The sequence below is a fragment of the Convolutriloba macropyga genome, chromosome 6 (genome assembly GCF_964194025.1).
Source record: "Convolutriloba macropyga chromosome 6, txConMacr16.3, whole genome shotgun sequence".
NCBI classification, from domain to species: domain Eukaryota; kingdom Metazoa; phylum Xenacoelomorpha; order Acoela; family Convolutidae; genus Convolutriloba; species Convolutriloba macropyga.
The window spans coordinates 15,511,259-15,530,436 of record NC_134473.1 but is presented as its reverse complement, the minus strand read 5'-3'; the positions used below and the strand labels follow the sequence as shown (position 1 = coordinate 15,530,436).

The window sequence follows — 19,178 nt, the reverse complement described above, 5'->3', positions numbered from 1 at the left end:
GAGAGGCAAAAGAAGAGTTTAACAAAACTCGAATCGTTGTCTTGACGCATATACCTGTATTACAGTTGGTATTGGGCGCTGCAAAAGTGATATCACTTATGCCGAGGCTGTACTATCGTGTCTTTGTCCTGAACTGCATGGAAAATATTTGCCAAAGGCATGTACCCAATTCCCTCTTTCCCCGCCACATCTGCAAAATTTTTATTGTTTGCTTGATTCCTTGTTCTTAGTTCGTCTGCTAGTCACGTCAGTTCAGGGGTTTCTAATTTGCCTCTCCAAATGAATCCCTTGGTATTTCAGAAGTAGTCCGGCTACTTTTTTTATCCGTGATTAAAAACTTCGTTACGTTAAATGACGTCATGCTCTCTTTGAGTCAGCAATTTTTATAAATTAACAAAATTTTTAAACTGATCTGCTTGACCAATTTTGTTTTCATTTTTGTAGGAGCAATTTTTATTCATTTGCTGGAATTTTTCTACAGTTACCCTTGACTGACCTAAAATTGTGGAATTTTTTTTCACAAAAGTTCTTTATTTTGGGTGTGAACATTGAATAATAAAGAATGCGTCCCTAAAACTCCTGCTGATTTTATTCTTTGAATTCTAAACCAGAACCTATTGTGCTACGTTTTTAAACATGTTTGTTTTTCTTATTTCGTGTGCGTTACGCCTTTTTTCCCAAATTTCTATAGTTACTAGGTTCATTGCGACAACTTATTTAGCATACATGGCTTACCTCACTAGTAAAACGGCTTTCGCGCTCACCGATTAATAATATCTTGACATCGTTAATTTGAGTTTTGATTCCTTAGAGGTCATTCAAACTATAATATTGACCTATTTTTGTAGTATATTAGTGTTTGAATTTTGACTTAAAAACGATAACATTTCAAATCGGAATCTAACTTATTTGAATTTTTTTTAATTATTGGCTGAATGGTGTTTCCAGCTAGGCTCTGAACGTCCGGATACTTGCCTCTTTGTTATCAAATTTTGTTCATTGTTTTTGAGAGGCAAGATACAAGATTTTAACAAGCCCCGTTGAATTTTTGATATTTTTATTACGTTTCCTGAATCTCGCAACTGTTGTTCTTTTGATTATTTTTATTGATGAATCATTTTATTGTACTTAGCCTCATTTCCAAGGCACTTTGACTACATGAAACACATGACTATATTAAAAGCGTCGTACTTTGCTTCAGGGCAACTACAAACTAAACAAAAATTGCGCATCTCGAAATTCTCTCAGCCAGGATTTTTTAGTTGATTTTTCGAAACAGACAAAAACATATTGAAATTCAATTTCACTATTTTAAAATTGGAATTTGGTACAAATTTTGTCAGTACTGTATGGGAAAACAGGGTAATTTGGAAGATCAAAAGAAGCCAGTTTCAATTATTGGAGATTGTCATTATTCGAATAGAAAAATTTAATACTTTTTTCACAAACTCAATCCCAAAACCCTAATTTTCTTTCGTTTTAGGACTATCTGCTATTAATTAGTGTGACCCCCCTGAGGGAGTCACTAGTGGCCCCCCTGAGGGCCACACCTGTGCCATGCGCCAAAGTAATGAACTCACTGCCATGTACCATTAAAGCAAATTCGACCTCTAGTTCTCAATTTTAATGCTCGTAAGCCAGCATGCATTAAAAAAGCGCACGCATACTATACTCAGTTGTTCTGAAGTTAATTTGCAATTATAATATATGAAAAATTTCGAATTCAACTACGTGAGTCCAATAAAACATAGCCGGCAGATTGCCGGAATAGCTGCGAAATAGACTTGCGTGGCGTAAAATACAGATGGAAAAAGATACAGAAGTGAGTTGGTAATAGTTATCGCCGCCGCCTATAAAACTTAGAAGTTTATTTCAAAGGAGGTTGTTTTTGGGTGCAAAAAAGGTTTCCCTGTCGCGTCTCGAACCGGCGATCTCCGGATTAACAGCCAGTCGCCTTATCCACTCGGCTGTCGGACCATACAATCAACTTTGTTTTAGGAACAGATTCTGTTTCTGAATAACCGCAATTTAGGTCACGCAGAAAGCGTGAAATCAAGCGCGAAAAAGCCATTTAAGCAGTGACGAGACAGAATGTTCTAGAACAAATGTAAAACGAAAATAAAGCGTCAGACGACGAAACAAAAAAAAACCAAGAGCACCGCAATATAGCTACGCTCAGCTTACAGCTTCGCAGCTATAATAAAATTCTATTTAACATTTTTTATGATGCAATTTCAATTTCTTGGCGATTCTTTTCCGAGAAGTATTATCTTCCGCTTTCTTCTTCACCAATTTGCGTTTTTTGCGTCGTGTTGATTTTGTACCCTGTTTTTTGCCTTGGTCTAAACAAGCAACAAATTTTAAATACAAATCCTATCATTAGTAGTTGCAACGAATGAACAAAGCTATATACATGCATATATGGAACTTTAGTCCGAGAATCTTCCCGTCGTTTATGGAATTTTGTTACCTGTTCGTAGTTAATTGTTTCTAATGCTAATTGACCAGAGAAAAGAGTTTAACTACCCCATTTAATATTTGTAACTTTCATGGCTTTTTCCATCTCAAGAATCGATTCTTTTCTCAATATCTTTTGAGGAACAATTTTACTATTGTTCTCTTTCATTTCCAGGACTCTTTGTCTTGACGCATATACCTGGATTATAGTTGGGATTAGGCACTGCGAAAGTGACGTCACTTGTGCCCTGAGATTGTTCTGTTGTTTCTTCATCTCCAACAGCATTGGCAATATCGGCCGAACTCATAAACTCAATTCCCTCTTTCTCTGCTACATCTTCAAAGTCACTCTCTGATTCCTCAACACCTTCATTCTCATCTTCAGATTCGCTGTTACTTGTTATGTCTTCTTTGTTCACGTCATCGGTTTTCATGACGTCATTGCTCGATGATGCAGGAGTTAACAAGTCGGTTGCTTGGTCTGATTTCTTGCATTTTTTCGAGTCACCCACAGAGGTTTTCTGGAAATTGCCTGAAGATGTTTCCTTATTTGATCTCTTTCTGGACTAAAATTGATACAATTCATTTATGCTTTAAACAAATGTCAAAAAGCCTTTGCAGATGAAAAGTCGCCGATTAAAAGATTAAAAAATTGCGCTGAAGTTTGCAGATTTCCACTTCGTTTGTCATAATTAACATAGCTCCAATTGTTCTTCAAAGTATTTTTTAAGAATCAATTGACCACAAATTGAGGTGAACCTCGGCAACGCATAGACAGAGATTTGGATAAAAAAATTTCCAGGAAGTTTTTCCGTTAACAAGTATAATTAAGATGGTTCTCTATTTTTCTCCTTATTTTACCAGGTAAAATTCAGTACATATTCCTTATAAGGTATACCTTGTTTTGTGTCTGCAATTTCAGCATACTCTCATCATCGATTCCACTTCTGATACGGACAATGTTTAGATACTCCACTTCCTTCTCAATACTCTCAATATTGTCACTAATTTCAACAATTTCACTCTTCAAACAACTCAAGTCGATGCTGTGTGGTCGGATCAGTTCTTGATTCGTTTGAGCGGACAACTCCGAGAGAATCTGGAAAAAACAGAGATAAGAGAGACAGTAATATGTACTCTTATCCCTAGTGAATCGAAAAACTTGCAAGAATCTTGCAAGATCTTGCAAAAGAATGCATACGGCTTCCATCTTCTTGCAAGTTTTTCGATTAACTTGCAAGATCTTTGCGAGCTTTTCAATTCGCCTACAAGAAACTTGCAGGCTCGCCTGCAGTGGGCGACCGGTCGAGCTGATATTGTGTCGGAAAATTTTCTCAAGGCAACCCGTACTTTGGTCTCAGAGCATTTCAGCTCTGAAACATGGCAATCCAATTACAAACATTACTGAATCATACCATTTCAAGTATTTTTCTATTTCTTCAGTCTATACAGAGTGAGTCCAGTCAAAAATGTAAAGTGCTCTCTGGGTCCTTATCTGGGCATGAGTAATTACTGCATGCTCATCCTCTGCACATTAACGATAACCGACTGTTTGTCATCTGCTCAGTCTGTATTAATATTTCACCATGTTCAGATTCTCACCATTGTAAACATACTGTGCATGCATGCAAACGAAAAATTCGAAAATCTAGCATGACATTGAAAATCTCATTCAAAATGGCCGCATCCATTAAGTCGAAGCCAAACACGTTCGACCAATTGTGGAGCAAAAGATGCAGCACCATATCAACCGGCAGAACATTCACACGGGTTTGACGAACGGGGGGGGGGGGGGGTTCCGGGTTTCGACGTCCGGCAATTCAGGCGTTCCAAAACGACTATTTGATCTCGGGTTGTCGCTCCGGCATCAAAGACGGAAATACACAAACCCAGAAATGAAGTTGTATAAAAAAGCGTCACAAATCCTCCCTGGCAGTTCACACAACCTTTTTCCTTCATCAGCCGACCTTTTTCCTTTGGGTCGCTGTCGGCCGACATCATCTCAAACCTCTGTGAAGAAAGAGTAATTATCCCGCGGATATCAGACATCCACTGAGAAACATCAGAAAGTTTTGCAAGAGCTTAAGTTCAATTAATTTGAATAGAAAACATCTCCGTAGTAGGCATACAAAGGAGGTGAGGTGGGGGGGGGGGGGGTGCTGTGTTATATTGCTACCAACAGAGAGTTTGGATCTAATACAAATTTAAATATTCAGTCCTCCAGTCCATTGGCTACATTTTCCATTGGCTGACTTGTCCAGTCCATTGGCTACAATTTCCATTGGCTACATTGTCCAGCCCATTGGCTACATTTTCCATTGGCTACATTGTCCATTCCATTGGCTACATTGGCTACGTTTTTTCAGATTGATTGATTTGATCGTCAAACGAGAACGTTACAACGTTAAATAATGTCACAAAATTCACGAAAAGTTTGTTTTGTTTCTGAAGAAAGCTTACAGGACGAGAGAAACAATACTACGACAAGCGACAGGATTTTATATTCAGTTCCAAATAACAATCGAGAAAAAGTAACAACGTTTGCAACAATTCAACCAGAACAGATATTACCCCAGAAAGATCAGGCGCGTGTTGCGGATGGTCAGAATGTTAGTTTGATGTTACACAAATTTTAACTAATCCATGACCCTTATTCTGTGCACTTTCCGAATTAATAAGTAATGGAATACCGTTTGCACTGAAAACCTTTGGCGTTTTCCATTATTCGATGTATGCATCTATTCTGTTTCACCCCACAGCTTAGTGGGCTTAAAATTTTTACGCTTCCCAAGCACTTGTGCTATTTTTAAAAAAATAAACAATTAGTTTATAACAGTTAGTTTGTCTTGTCCTCTCGTTTATTTTTAATCATCTTAGCCTATAATCTTATACTTCACCTTGTAACTTGAACCCGATTGTACAGCCCTCCCCCATCCCCCCCCCCCCAATCATCGCCCTAATTGTAAGATTAATAAGTCGCTGCCTGTTACTGAGCCATGAAGGCACCGGTTATTTGAGAGCAGTTAAGCCGACGTTAGTCAGTTTTGTTTACACCTGATAGTTGTTTATATTAATAAATGTCATGCTCTCATGAAGTTAAATATGCTCATCTAACCAAATTCTTTTCAACTCGACCGTTTTCAGTTTAAATACTTTCTCATGTTTGTTGTTAGTTTGCAGGGCGCCTTTCTGCTTTTCCGCTTCCCCATTTCAGATCTATGAGCTGGCGATTTAATTCCAATTCACTTCTGAAGTTCCTCAATTGATGTCGGGGGGTCTGCGGTGTGTTAAAAAGGTCGGCGAAGGATGGAAAAAGGTCCGCATACCTTGGAGTGAACAGAAAGGTATCTACGTGACTCTCAAATCAATGAGTGCGGAGGAAATACGGAGGAGTACGGACATTTAGAAGACTTTAAAGACATTCAATTTTATCGCTTATTTCTCATATTAATGAGCTCTTAATTTAAAATGATTACCTATAACACATGTTTTCAACAGAATCTGAGCATGAATTATCAGATACGAATTAATAAGCACGAAGTGAGTGAATTGTTGAGTGAGTCGCCATGTGTTACCTACAAGTGAAGCGCCATATAAAGTGAGGCGGTAATTACGCATGTGCAGATAAAATTTAGGCGGTAATTGCCCATGCGCAGATGAAAGCTAGGCGGTAATTGCTCATGTGCAGATGAAAGCTAGGCGGTAATTGCTCATGTGCAGATGAAAGCTAGGCGGTAATTGCTCATGTGCAGAACAACTTTAGGCGGTAATTGTCAATGCTCAGATGAAGACCATTCTTTGAGAGCTTATGTGAAGAAGAATAAAAGTCCTCCAAACTCATGCTCAAATGAGTCACTCTGAAAATCGCCCTGTAAATTCTTAAAATTGAACATGATCATAAAAACGCCATGCCAGAAACCAGAAGGAAATAATTCATGATTCAGTGCTGAATTCTTCTACGACCAAGGTACGGGAAAGTATTTGATATGTACTTTGTATCTATATAGAATGCCGAGTACATATCAAGTATTTTGCCTATTTCTGAAAATAAAAACATTCGTAGTAATTGAGATAACTCCTCCCCGAAATCGTAAAACAGCGTTTTAATCGCTTTCTGAAATTTACTTCGTATCTCACGCAAACTGGCGATTTATTAAGGACTCGAGTTCAGCTTTAAACTTGACTCAACTTCAAAAAGGAGAGCCAATAAATGCCGCTAAAGATTTAAATTGAAATTCAGGTTACATTTTCACAACATCTCGAAGCTTCGCAACCTCAAAAGTTGATCAATCATACCTCTCTAACGCGAGCGAGAGTTGTATCTTTTTCCCGTTTCAACAGCTTTAGTGACTCGTCCAAATTGTTAATGACAGCTCTGTTGTCCGCATTCTCCATGAATCTGTCCTCTCCTTCGGGTAAAATTGATACACTCTTGGAAGACGAAACTCGCTGTTCCTCCTTGCGTTGTTTTGCCTCCAATTCCTCTTCTTTGGCCTTTATTATCAAATTGATGGCTTCTCTGGCTTGAGTCAAGTTCATTGTGATGTCGGTTTTGATTCTGAAGTACAAACTGTGCTAGGCTTAGGCTTTTCACTGAGTTGGATAAGCTGTGTGAAAACAAATCCACAGATTTAGGGGCTACTATATACGTGTTGTAAAGTACGGCTAAAAACAGGGATTATTTCAGCTAATGATCACTTCCCACATCCTCCTCCTCTCCCTCCTCCCCTCCTCCTCCTCCTCCTCCTCCTCCTCCTCCTCCCTCCTCCTCCTCCTCCTCCCTCCTCCTCCTCCTCCTCCTCCTCCTCCTCCTCCTCCTCCTCCTCCTCCTCCTCCTCCTCCTCCTCCTCCTCCTCCTCCTCCTCCTCCTCCTCCTCCTCCTTCCTCCTCCTCCTCCCTCCTCCTCCTCCTCCTCCTCCTCCTCTCCTCCTCCTCCTCCTCCCTCCTCCTCCTCCTCCTCCTCCTCCTCCTCCCTCCTCCTCCCCTCCTCCTCCTCCTCCTCCTCCTCCTCCTCCTCCTCCTCCTCCTCCTCCTCCTCCTCCTCCTCCTCCTCCTCCTCCTCCTCCTCCTCCTCCTCTCCTCCTCCTCCTCCTCCTCCTCCTCCTCCTCCTCCTCCTCCTCCTCCTCCTCCTCCTCCTCCTCTCCTCCTCCTCCTCCTCCTCCTCCTCCTCCTCCTCCTCCTCCTCCTCCTCCTCCTCCCTCCCCTCCTCCCCCCCCCCCCCAATTTACTCTATTCGCCCACAGTTAAAAAATGCGTCGATTTACATGGTAAATCATAATGTATCAAGTTTTCGCGTGCGCTCAAATGTTGCAAATAATATGCACCCACTAGTGGAGAGAGGGGGTCGAAATAAAAAATGTTTCCGAAAACTTCAAAAATCAAGTACGGATTTTCCTGATTCTCAATTACAAGTCAATTACATATTTTCATCTTTGCAGAAAAGCAAATTGGCTGCTGAATGGGGTAAACTTAAACTTAAACCTGAATAGAACGTCTGTTAACAGACCATATACCTTTCAGCAGTTCTTGAGCATGTTTGACCTTCTTCCCAATTTTGATAGTCTCCAACTTCAATCTGTCCATTTTGAAATCCTCCAGCTGCTGCAAATTTTTCAACACTCGTTCACACTCACCCTGAAACCAAGATTTGAGATTTGTGGTCCCGATCCAATTTTAGTCAACAAGACGACTGTTAATGCCCCCGGTTCGAGGTATCTTCAAAAAATAATGTAAGAAATGTGGTGAAAAGCGATAAAAACATTTTTTTACTTCAAAACGGCCGCATCTTTTAGAGGTGAAAGCGACGATTTTTTGTAGGATTTGCAATTTTGAGCGGTGACACTTACATTTTCACCGCATTCCTCGGAATTCTTACAAAAAACTCTAGTATACTGGTTCGAACCTCTGACCTCCTGCATGTCAACCACCTGTTCTTCAACTGCGCCTCCTTTCACTTACTTCTACAATATCCCTGTTCAAACCAGATTCACTCATTTATGGAAAGTGTCCACTTCCGAACTTCAGCTAGGAAAACAGTGAGATGATTCTGTCGCCCAAAAGATCGATCACCCTTACTTTAGAAACAAACCGAAGGTTTAAAAAATGATGAAGCAAGCACTACTTTGTCTCTTCTCTATTTCCCCTCGTCTGCTCCAGCAGGCTGTTAAACGGGCTTTGTCCCAAAATATGTTAATTGAGTCAAGAGCACCGATACGAATGGCTGTCCCACAGTAACGATTTAAATAACACTCAAGCAACGGAAAACTTTGAAACTATGTAACTGCGAATAATTTTGGTCAACTTTGAACTCTTTCGTGATTCACTCGAAATTTCTAAATAACCAAATTGACCACAGTTCTACGACTTTTCTTGCAACTTCAATTCAATTGCAGATGTTTAGTCCCACAAAATCAACTGCTTTCTAGCTCAGTACTTTTTCTCTCTCACAACTTTAGCTTGATCACCGGATTATAACTTTCTCATTTTCGGTTAGCCTTAGCTTATTTTAATTAATGGCACTTTAAGCACTTTAGTAAAAACTGTAAACTATAGTAGCTAATTGACACATCCGTGGACGAGATCAGACTTGTTAATCAAACAAGTCAGAGTTTTTGCTTAATGTTTTCGGTTTACAACTTTCTCATTTTCGGTTAACGTTATCTTATCTTAAATAATCGAATTTTAAGCACTTTAGTAAACACTGTAAATCATTTTATCTAATTGACACATCCGTGGTAGGGATCACACTTGTTTAGCAAACACTTCAAAGTCAAAATTTGCGATTCTTATCGCTCTGTTTCCGCACGTCATTCAGGCGCGAGCCGATTTCATCACTATTGTTCGTCAAAGACCAATTTCAATGTATACTTCACTTTTTCTTGTGGCTCAAAACATAGCTTGGAGAGCTTTTAACACATTCCATGCAGTTCCCAATAGAAAAAAACTGCCAAAACGCAAAATTTCCCAGAAAACCCAAAGATTTGGCCTCGATAGTATCAGGGGTCAATTATCAAAAATGAGGGGTCAAGTTGATGAAATTAACTATTTTCACGAAAAGTTTATTCACAGATACACCAAATCACAAATGCACCTACCTCATTGCGTAAAGTTACTTAGAAACTGCAGGTTGCAAACTCCTTGAATGTCAAAAAATATCGTTCTAGCGTTATTCGTTGCAAGTCGTTTGCGTTTTGAACTTCTTTCAAGGAATCGTGGGTGCCAAAACTCAAAAAATCCGAGTTCGTCCGAAAATCCAACGAGGTGGTTATTTCGTGTCACTCAGCTGCGCAATACTAATGGCCGACTCTCCATATAAAAATTAATGGAGTTAAGGAGTCAAAAGTTTTGTGTTAAGCGTCTTAAAGAATGGTGCGAAACCGTTATAAGCGATTGTTCTACCTGCAAGGATAGTGTAATCTATTGCCACACAATGAAACCAAAAAATTTCATCCCCAGAAACCCTCGACCGAGTATGTCGCGAGATGGGACTAGAGCAAAAGAGAAGATACTACTATGATTTTTTAAGAGGCAACAAAATCTCTTTCTAAACAATTATTTGCATATTTTACAAACTCCAACCCTTTAGATGCCCTGAATTTGATACTTCATAATACTTGCTTATCACAATGGACGTCGTGCAACCTAAGTACAATAGCCTCATTACCTGTCTTTCTAACATTATTACGGGAACCCGGACACAAGCGGGTGAATTCGAATTTTGCAAGGGCGAACATTTGGCCCGATAAGCACCTCTACTGCAGACCCGGCAAAGAAAATTTATCTAGAGTGATCGACGGTGTCCACTTTATCAATACAACAGACCTGAGATCATTCGCTCCACGCTTCGAAATTAATATTTATGTATATTATAACTCGGGTTACGGCGAACAGCTACACTATCTTAGTTTAACCGGCACTCACAGGGGATTAGTTCAAGGCGGCATGATTTTAAATTTGAGATAGTGGAGCGGACACCGCATTGCCTAGCAATATACCGCTGCGAGATGAAACAAGGCCAGAAAGGTAATTTACTATTTGTTCATAAACAATTTGAATTGTTTTAATTTGCACTTCTCCTGCTTTATCATCAGATGAGCAGCAGCTGCCATGTCAGGGTCCCTCTTATTCAATTGCAAGCAATTAATTCCAGAAGTTGCTGCCATCCACTGACTAGTGTTTTCAGTCTTTTACGAATTTAGATTTGAGCCCTTTTTAACGTTTCTCTTCATTTTCAGTGTGGAGCCCATGGGGGTTTAGCAGACGACGTTGGTGGCTAAAAAACAAAAATGGGGCCAAAGAGAAGGTGCTCAATCACTGTCGGGTGAACCAGATTATCTTTCAATTGTTTTAGGAGGAGGAGACTTCAATTTCTGTAAGATCATTTTCAAATTCTTGGTTCTTGCCATGCTTATTTAGCTATTCTCATATTTTTTAAACCCACTTATAAATACAGAGAAAGTTGCCCGTTTGTCTGATGAACCTAATTTGACAGCCTCAATATTCTCAACTTATGTGCCATGCTTCCAATTTAACTATTACAGAACTTCGCAAATTTTTGTGCACATTGTTATCATCAGAATTCGGTCGCCTAATTGTCAATTTTGTTCAAGTTAGCCGCGATGTTATTATCTTAAATAGACTGCCCTAATCAAGAGCTTTCCAACAAGCAAACATACTTGCATATTCGTATTCGCAGTTCTAAATTATTCCGCATTTAATGCATGCGCACTAAAGAAACCAAATGCATTGAAATTTTGTTAAATTTGAGGTCTTTAGAGGTGAAAATTTGTAAGATTAGCGGCTTTGGCGATGAAATTTATATTTTCACCAATTACGCGGAACAAAAATAACTCAAAGCTACCAATAGGAAGCGGTGAAAACAAAAATTTCACAAAATGAAAACGCAAAAGTCAGCGCTAAAAACCGCAATTTTTAAAATTTTTTACCGCATTTAAAACAATTCTCACATTTTGCGTTGACAACTGAACTCGGGCCAAAGGAATATTTTTGGTACAGACTATTTAGACCAAACATCATCTTTTGCGTTGATGATTAAGTGCTGTACTCATCTCTCAACAATTTAGTTTGCCAGAAACGCGCAGCTGTTTATTCGTTTTTTTTTGTACAAGAAAATGCTACGCTTTAAATAATTATAGCAAATTGATAGAAAAAAATTGTTTTTCGTTGCAAAAATGGATTATTTTTAAGCTAGCAATTTTCTGCAAAAATTGTCCGAAGGAAAAATGTAAATCACACTGACGGTAAAAAAAACTCATGCCATTTATTGCGAGGCATTAGTAAAACATAACCGGGTTTTCTCATTGATTCAGGTTCTTCAATAAAACCAAAAAATGATGCTTTAAAGTATGGGGCTCCATAAATAGGTTTCATACAAAAAAGAATTACGTTAGAAATATAAAAATTTCATCACAAAAAAATAACAATTTCGTAACAAAATATTAAGTTGGCAAAATATCCATTTTTAGGATTTCACCTGCATATCTTTGCAGAGTGTAGACCAGCACATTGATAGTTTCTTGTAATACATGCCATATTTCACACTCCACTCGTGAACGAATCTGATTGACTTGTTACGCAACAGACTGGCGAATGCAGTCGGGGGAGGCAACTGGGCTATGACGTCATTCGGTCCACAAGGAGGACAAATACACAGCGACACAAATTCCTACAAAAACATTCAAAGTTATAATTTTTCAATCCTTGCACCTTTTTTTGATCCTTGCGCAACCTTGAAGTAAGAAAACAATAAATTCTAGAAGGGGGCAAAGAGGTTGGCAGACGAAAATATGACTGATCTATCCAAGACAGAGCTCATCCAGGGTTTATCGTACTGTACAAACCCATCTAGGGTAACGCGTTGTGTATTTATGAAAAAATCAGCTATAAAACTAAGAATAAGAGATTTCCATAATTGTAACGCCATCAGCATTTATAATACCCTTGCAACCTTACAAGCTGTTTGCCTTTTACAAAGAAATGATGTGATATTTCAGATGAAAAGATCATCTTGTTGGGATAAAAACATTTACCTTATAAAATTAACCTTTCCTCCTTGACATCAAACAGTCAAAATTTAACTTAGATGCTGTCCCAAAAAAAGTAATATGGATTCCTCATGAAAATGACTAAAATGAAACTACAAAAGTAGCTGGGTGCCAAAAGAGAACAAGCAGAACTCCATTACGTTCACAGGAACAGTTTGACGCTAACGTCGGTAACTGTTCTGCATGCATATATTAATCTTCTCCCCTTAGCGTACACAATAAGAGACCACATAAACATGACAACACCGAAGTTAATGATTTAATTCCAAACTAAATTGAACAATTTGAGCATTTTGAGATTTGTGAAAAATTGTGGCTTTTTCAGGAGTACCTAGTGAAACTAAGCTGAAAGAGCCAAACTTACGCCAAAACTTTACAATAAATGAAAAATACTCTACAGAAAGATTTAGGGTTATGTAACTAGACATACGCTGGAAAAACTAATGTAGAAAATTGAGACCACTTCTAAGTCTATTATGACATCAGAGCCACAAATTTTAATTTCTGTCTTAAAAAACACTGAGACCATAAAGTGAACCATAAACGTGTAAAAAGACATCTGATAACACACTGAAGTTTTATTAACAAAAATCATATTAAAGTCTATGGAGAACCTGAATTGATACTAAGTCACCCACATCATTCAAGTAATCGAATTGAACAGTAAATGTAACTAGCAGACCTCTAAATCATTAACAATCCACTTCCTCACACGAGCAGACCTCACAAACAGTTTCTCAATCAGTTGAACGCACATCCATCTCAACTGAGAGTGTTTCTGTCTCAGTTTCTTCCAAATGAGATCATAGCTCCATCTCAGATGAATTACTGGTAGTCGCCTAAAACGCATGTCCTTGCCAGTCAATAGCTGCCGTCTCGTCCTGCTCTAGGGAGATCAGAGCATAATCTATACTATTTAGCTTAAGTGTCATAAAATGCTCCACGCAAAAATAAAGTCGACAAATTTCCGGAAAATTGTCGCCGTTGACCCCATTGGCCGGCGTTGGGATCGAAATAGTAAAAAATTGACGTCAACATAACTCCTTAAATGTTCTAATTCCTTCTGCAGTTTCATTAAATTAGATAAATATGGTGAATTCAGCCTTTAAAATAGAGATAAATAAGGTTAACACTAATGACAGTTAGCAGTGTACTCTAAGGAACTTTGATAACTTAAGGCATTAAACATTAGGGAGCCCAATCTTTATTGGTTTAGGTCTCTTCTGATTTTGCCTTTTGATCGTGAACATATTTGCTGAATCAATTCCAAATTCGATTTAGTTGAAGCTGAGTGAGTGAACAAAAATCGAATTTTTGTTTGAACACCGTTTTCTCACTATACTTTAAGATAAAGAAATTTTCACCACACAACACTACTCATTAACTTGTTTCAACGTGACCAAAATATTCACTTCAATTTGACTTCATAAATCATGAAAATGTGTAAACATATCTACAAAAGAACATAGCTGATGAATTCTGAAAACAACTCGAGGAGACGTCTCGGTCAAAAAAACTACCCCAGCAAAAAATGATACCTATTTGAAAACACGCATGCGAATGAAAAAAAATGTTTGAAGTCAATTCATGAAACAATAAGCTCTAAAAACAACTTGAACAAAAACGTACAGAATATGAATGATGTTTTTATACCAAGGTACATCAAGTCAAGTCCCTTCAGCAAATAAGATTACTGAAATACTCTCAAAACAATAGGCACGTTATAATAAGTTAGTAAACCTGTCAAAGATTGTAAAAGAACAATAGTTTTAATTTTCGAGATTTTTTTTCGAGGATTTCAAAAAAGCCCGACAGCATCCATTTTATCGCCATAATTGGTCTAAAACAAAAGTAAAAAGCAAAAAGCAAAAGCCGCGCAACAATTTGCGATACAACATCTTGAGATAGTCAAGATTGAGTAAAAATTTTGAAATTGTTTTCATCAGTAACTTTGATGAGTAAATTTTCAGTAAAAACTGACCTAATTTTATATATTATTTAAAAAAACTGATAAAATTCTGCAGTTACTATGCATTCGTTACTTAATGCTTACTACAATATGGAGATATTATTCGATAGGTATGTGTGTTAGTGATATTCTAGATGATAGTCTAGAGTTTAAGCATTAACTGCTAACTTTTTGTATGCCATGCATTTGATATCATTGCTCTTTTGTCTGATGTTTCAAAAAATGAATTCAAGTTCTGAATTTTAGCTCATCCAAAGGACTGGAAGATTACATTAATTCAAGACATCGATAGATTAATAAAGATTAAATTAATATTATTAGAATTTCTATTAAAACAAATACTAGCAACATTATACTATTAAAACAAATACTATTAAAACAAATACTATTAAAACAAATACTATTAAAACAAATACTGGAAACATTGGAAGATGAAATTATCAAAATAGCATTACAGCTAACATGGTAGAGAAGGAAGTCCAAAAGGAACTTCTTAAAACTCTAAATCCAATAGCAGCATTAGATGGTGTCGTTAGATATAGTGGTAGATGTAACATGCAGTCAATCAAATGTTAATGCAATAGATAGAAGAATTCGATCACCTTTCAGGAATAAATTTTCGAATCAAAACGAGACCCAACACCTGCACTGCGTGCGGAAAACCATGTTCTAGCGGACACAAAGTTTCACGCAGAGCCGTCGGAAAACAGTGCAATAAGCGAGTAATCAACCATTTTGTATGCGCACAACTTAGGAAAATAACCACAATATAGGAATAGTGTCAACAGGAGTTGCCGACAAGGTAACAACAGACAAAGCACCTGAGGCAAACTTGGATCAAAGAGTCGAAGCATCATTTACTCAAAGATGAGGATCCCTATTGTAACATGGTGAAAACCACATTTGACCCCCAATTTTGCGCCATTATTGTGTGTATATAGGGGCGGTGTGGGTTAGGGAAAAAAGAGAGGTTACTTAGAGACATTTTTTTGGATTTAAAAACTACATTCTATAGGCTGCTCTTTAAAGTGGGCAAAAAAATGTTTCGAAATTTAGTTGCCGAAAAGACGGCCCGCAGTATGCTTTTAAAATGACCTGAAGAGTCTTTGCTTAACTATGACTCTTCGGTGTAGCTGTGACACACCAAAAGCAACAAGGCGGCTCGTTAATGTGCGTTCGCACATGATGTTCCGACCCGAGCTCATCTACATTTTTGACTAAATTGTCAACCAAATCAAGAGATAACAAAAATAGATGTTTGAGTTTAAAACAATCGTTGCACAACCTATCTACTAATTGAATTACTAATGCCATGCTTCATCACAGCACCAACGTGATCTGACATTGAAGAGACTAAGAGAAAAAAATTAGCACCAACAAAATTTTCACAGCAAAAACTGAATATCTAAATTTAAAAGCACCTAGTAACAACGTCAAAATGCAGTCAGATAAAACTTTAACTACACAAGTTTACCTTTTCCTAGCTATACAGCAGATGAAAAGTTTTCATAACGAGACTAGGTAACAAGCCGACAAAAAGAACGAACAGTGAGGCGAAACTTAAAAATTAATCAACATTTTTTACACCAAGAAATTTCAAAAATCTTAAAAAACATTGGTTTTTAAATGGAAAAATACTTGATAAATTACTATAAAGTCATTACAAAACCAAAAGCACCTGTCTTTGGTCAGACTATGCCATAGAAACAAACTAAAGAGAAACTCAAAAAATTACGAACGGTTTGCGTAAACACAAACTTTTGCTACCATTAAAATCAACAGCTATCATCTGAATATTATGTATTTTTAATTCAATTGTTATTTCTACTATTTCAGTTGAAGGATTTATACTGAAAGATTAAATAAGTTTACTTGGGCCACATTTAAAAACCATTGGGATCTGTTATTAACCGATTGTTCTGAAAAAAAGAAAAGAAACACAAAAATTGGCTGAAACAACAGTGGCACATAATATCAATATATATGTCATTTCTTGAAAAACACGAAATTCGATGGGACCTCTCATTGATGAATAGAAGTTACAATTTGACGAAAAGAACAACAAAAATTAAAACGTTTGAAAAACATTTCAACATGTTTATCCTAAATTTTCAGACTATTCGCTATAAACTGAATGCTTCGGGTAACATCATTCATTCAGACCTCAATTACAAGCCTATGAGAACTGTGAGCAATTTACGGCTACCTAAAGAACAAAAACAGCGAATTTAGGAAAAAAATTGAGCGATAAAAGAGTCGAAGGCATTAAAAACTGAACTTTTCACTAAACACTCTTCTATTTTAAATTAATTTTTCAAGAGAAATTATATTTTCAAAAAATCAACAAATATGAACAAATACATTAGAAGCACGGAATTTTGCGGGAACACTCGTATTATCAACGCCATTAAATTCATTAGGCCAGTAAATACAATATAAAATCAAAGCCAGTAAATACAATAAGGATGCCTCGACGGGACAATAAATTTGTTTGCCAATCGTATTTCATCAATAAGACCTTACAACAAGTTAATGACTACGAAAACAACAACAGAGAGATGCAAAAACCACAAATTCAGTAGAAAAGGGCCAGAAGAAAATGTCGAAGCAATTCAAATCATAAGCCATTCTCTGAAAACTTTATCTATGATCCGCTGAACTTCTTCCCTAAACCAATAGGGACTATCAGCAGTAAGATGATGTCATAAGATTTCAAAAGGATCCAAAATTAAAACAAAGTACCCGAAAAAAAATGAAATCTCGTGGCATTGAAGTTTTAAAACCAATAGGTAGAAGATAAAACCGCTAACCAGATTAATTTTGGCTGCAGTAAAACGGAAAGGGACTCTGTTAAAACCAACATTGACCAAGAATTCACGAAAAAAATTTAGGATTGGTTAACGTGCAAAAAAAAATTCGAAAAATTATTTTTAAACCCTTAACAGCCAGTAAACCCAATCTTTCAACGGAGCTAAATAACTATGCTCAGATATAGCCCTTAGGGAGGAAAACGATGTTTTTCATGCATAGATAGTTAAAAAGACATCACAATAAGTCTTATGACTGAAAACAATAAAAAACAGGCAAAAACTAAAATTCAGTAGAAAAGTGCGAAACAAAGTGTCGAAGACAATTAAACCATTAGCTATTCTCTGAAAACTTTCTCTGTGATCCACTGAACGTCCTTTCTAAGCCAATTGGATTACAATAATCTTTGGATAATATGTATAATGTTTGGATAATGTGATAAAGAGTTCAAAAGTAACCAATAATAAAAAAATTTCCAAAAAATTAAACAAAAATTTGAAATCTTGTGTCATTGAAGTCATATAACCAATAGTTAGAAGATAAAACAGCTAAACAGAATATTCTTAGTTGCAGTAGAAATCAAGTGGGTCCAGTCAATACTGACACCGACTAACAGTTCACGAAAAATTTAGGATTTGTTATTGTTCAAATAAAATTTTCGAAAAATTATTTTTTATTTTAACAGCCATTAAATTCAATAGCTTTCAACGGAAGTAAAAAAAAACGCTCAAAGATGCCCCGATGGGAGTACATCTATGTTTGTCATGCAGAGGTATTCATTATGAGATCACAATAAGTCTTATGACTATTAAAACAACAAAAAAAAAACAGGAGAAAACCAAAAATTCAGTGGAAAAGTGCAAGAAGAACATGTCGAAGCCATTTAAACCACAAATTTTTTTATAAAATTTTTATTGGTGATTCATGGAACATTGTTCTTAAGCTAATGGGAGCTATCAATATTTGGATAAGGTGATAAGATTTCAAAAGTAACCAAAAATACAAAAATATCCAAAAAAATTTTTAAAAAATTGAAATCTTGTGTCATTGAAGTCATATAACCAATAGTTAGAAGATAAAACAGCTTAACGGAATATTTTTAGTTGCAGTAGAAAGCAAGTGGGTCCTGTCAATACTGACACTGACTAACCATTCACGAAAAACTTAGGATTTATTGTTCAAAGTTCTCGAAAAATTGTTTTTATTTTAACAGGCATTAAATTCAATAGCTTTCAACGGAAGTCAATAAATACGCTCAGATATAACCCTTAGGGAGGAAAACGATAATTTTCATGCATAGATAGTTAAAAAGACATCACAATAAGTCTTATGACTGAAAACGATTACAAAAACAGGCAAAAAACCAAAATTCAGTAGAAAAGTGCGAGAAGAAAGTGTCGAAGACAATTAAACCATTAGTTTTTCTCTGAAAAATTTCTCTGTGATCCACTGAACGTCCTCTTTAAGTCAATTGGATTACAGTTATTTTTTGATAATATGTATAATGTTTTGATAAGGTGATAAAGAGTTCCAAAGTAACCAATAATACAAAAATATCCAAAAAAAAAATTAAAAAAAATTGAAATCTTGTGTCATTGAAGTCATATAACCAATAGTTAGAAGATAAAACGGCTAGCCAGATTAAATTTGGTTGCAGTAGGAAGGCAGAGGGTGCTGTCACCCCTGGACTGACTAACAATTCACAATAATAAGTTTATGATTCTTTAATGTTAAAAAAAAATTCGAATTTTTTTTAAAGTCTTAACAGCCATTAGCTGCCCCCTCAATGAACTAGATATGTTCACTTAATGCTCATTATGGAACATATTGCACTGTTAGTCAATGAATCCCTGCCATAGGACTCCAAAAATTAGTAAAA

General features: G+C 36.8%; 1 pseudogene; it reads right to left on the bottom strand.

Moving 5' to 3' along the window:
• Positions 1 to 2,063: 2,063 nt before the first annotated feature.
• LOC142340819 (uncharacterized) overlaps positions 2,064 to 19,178 on the bottom strand; it is a 49,413-nt pseudogene continuing 32,298 nt past the window's right edge.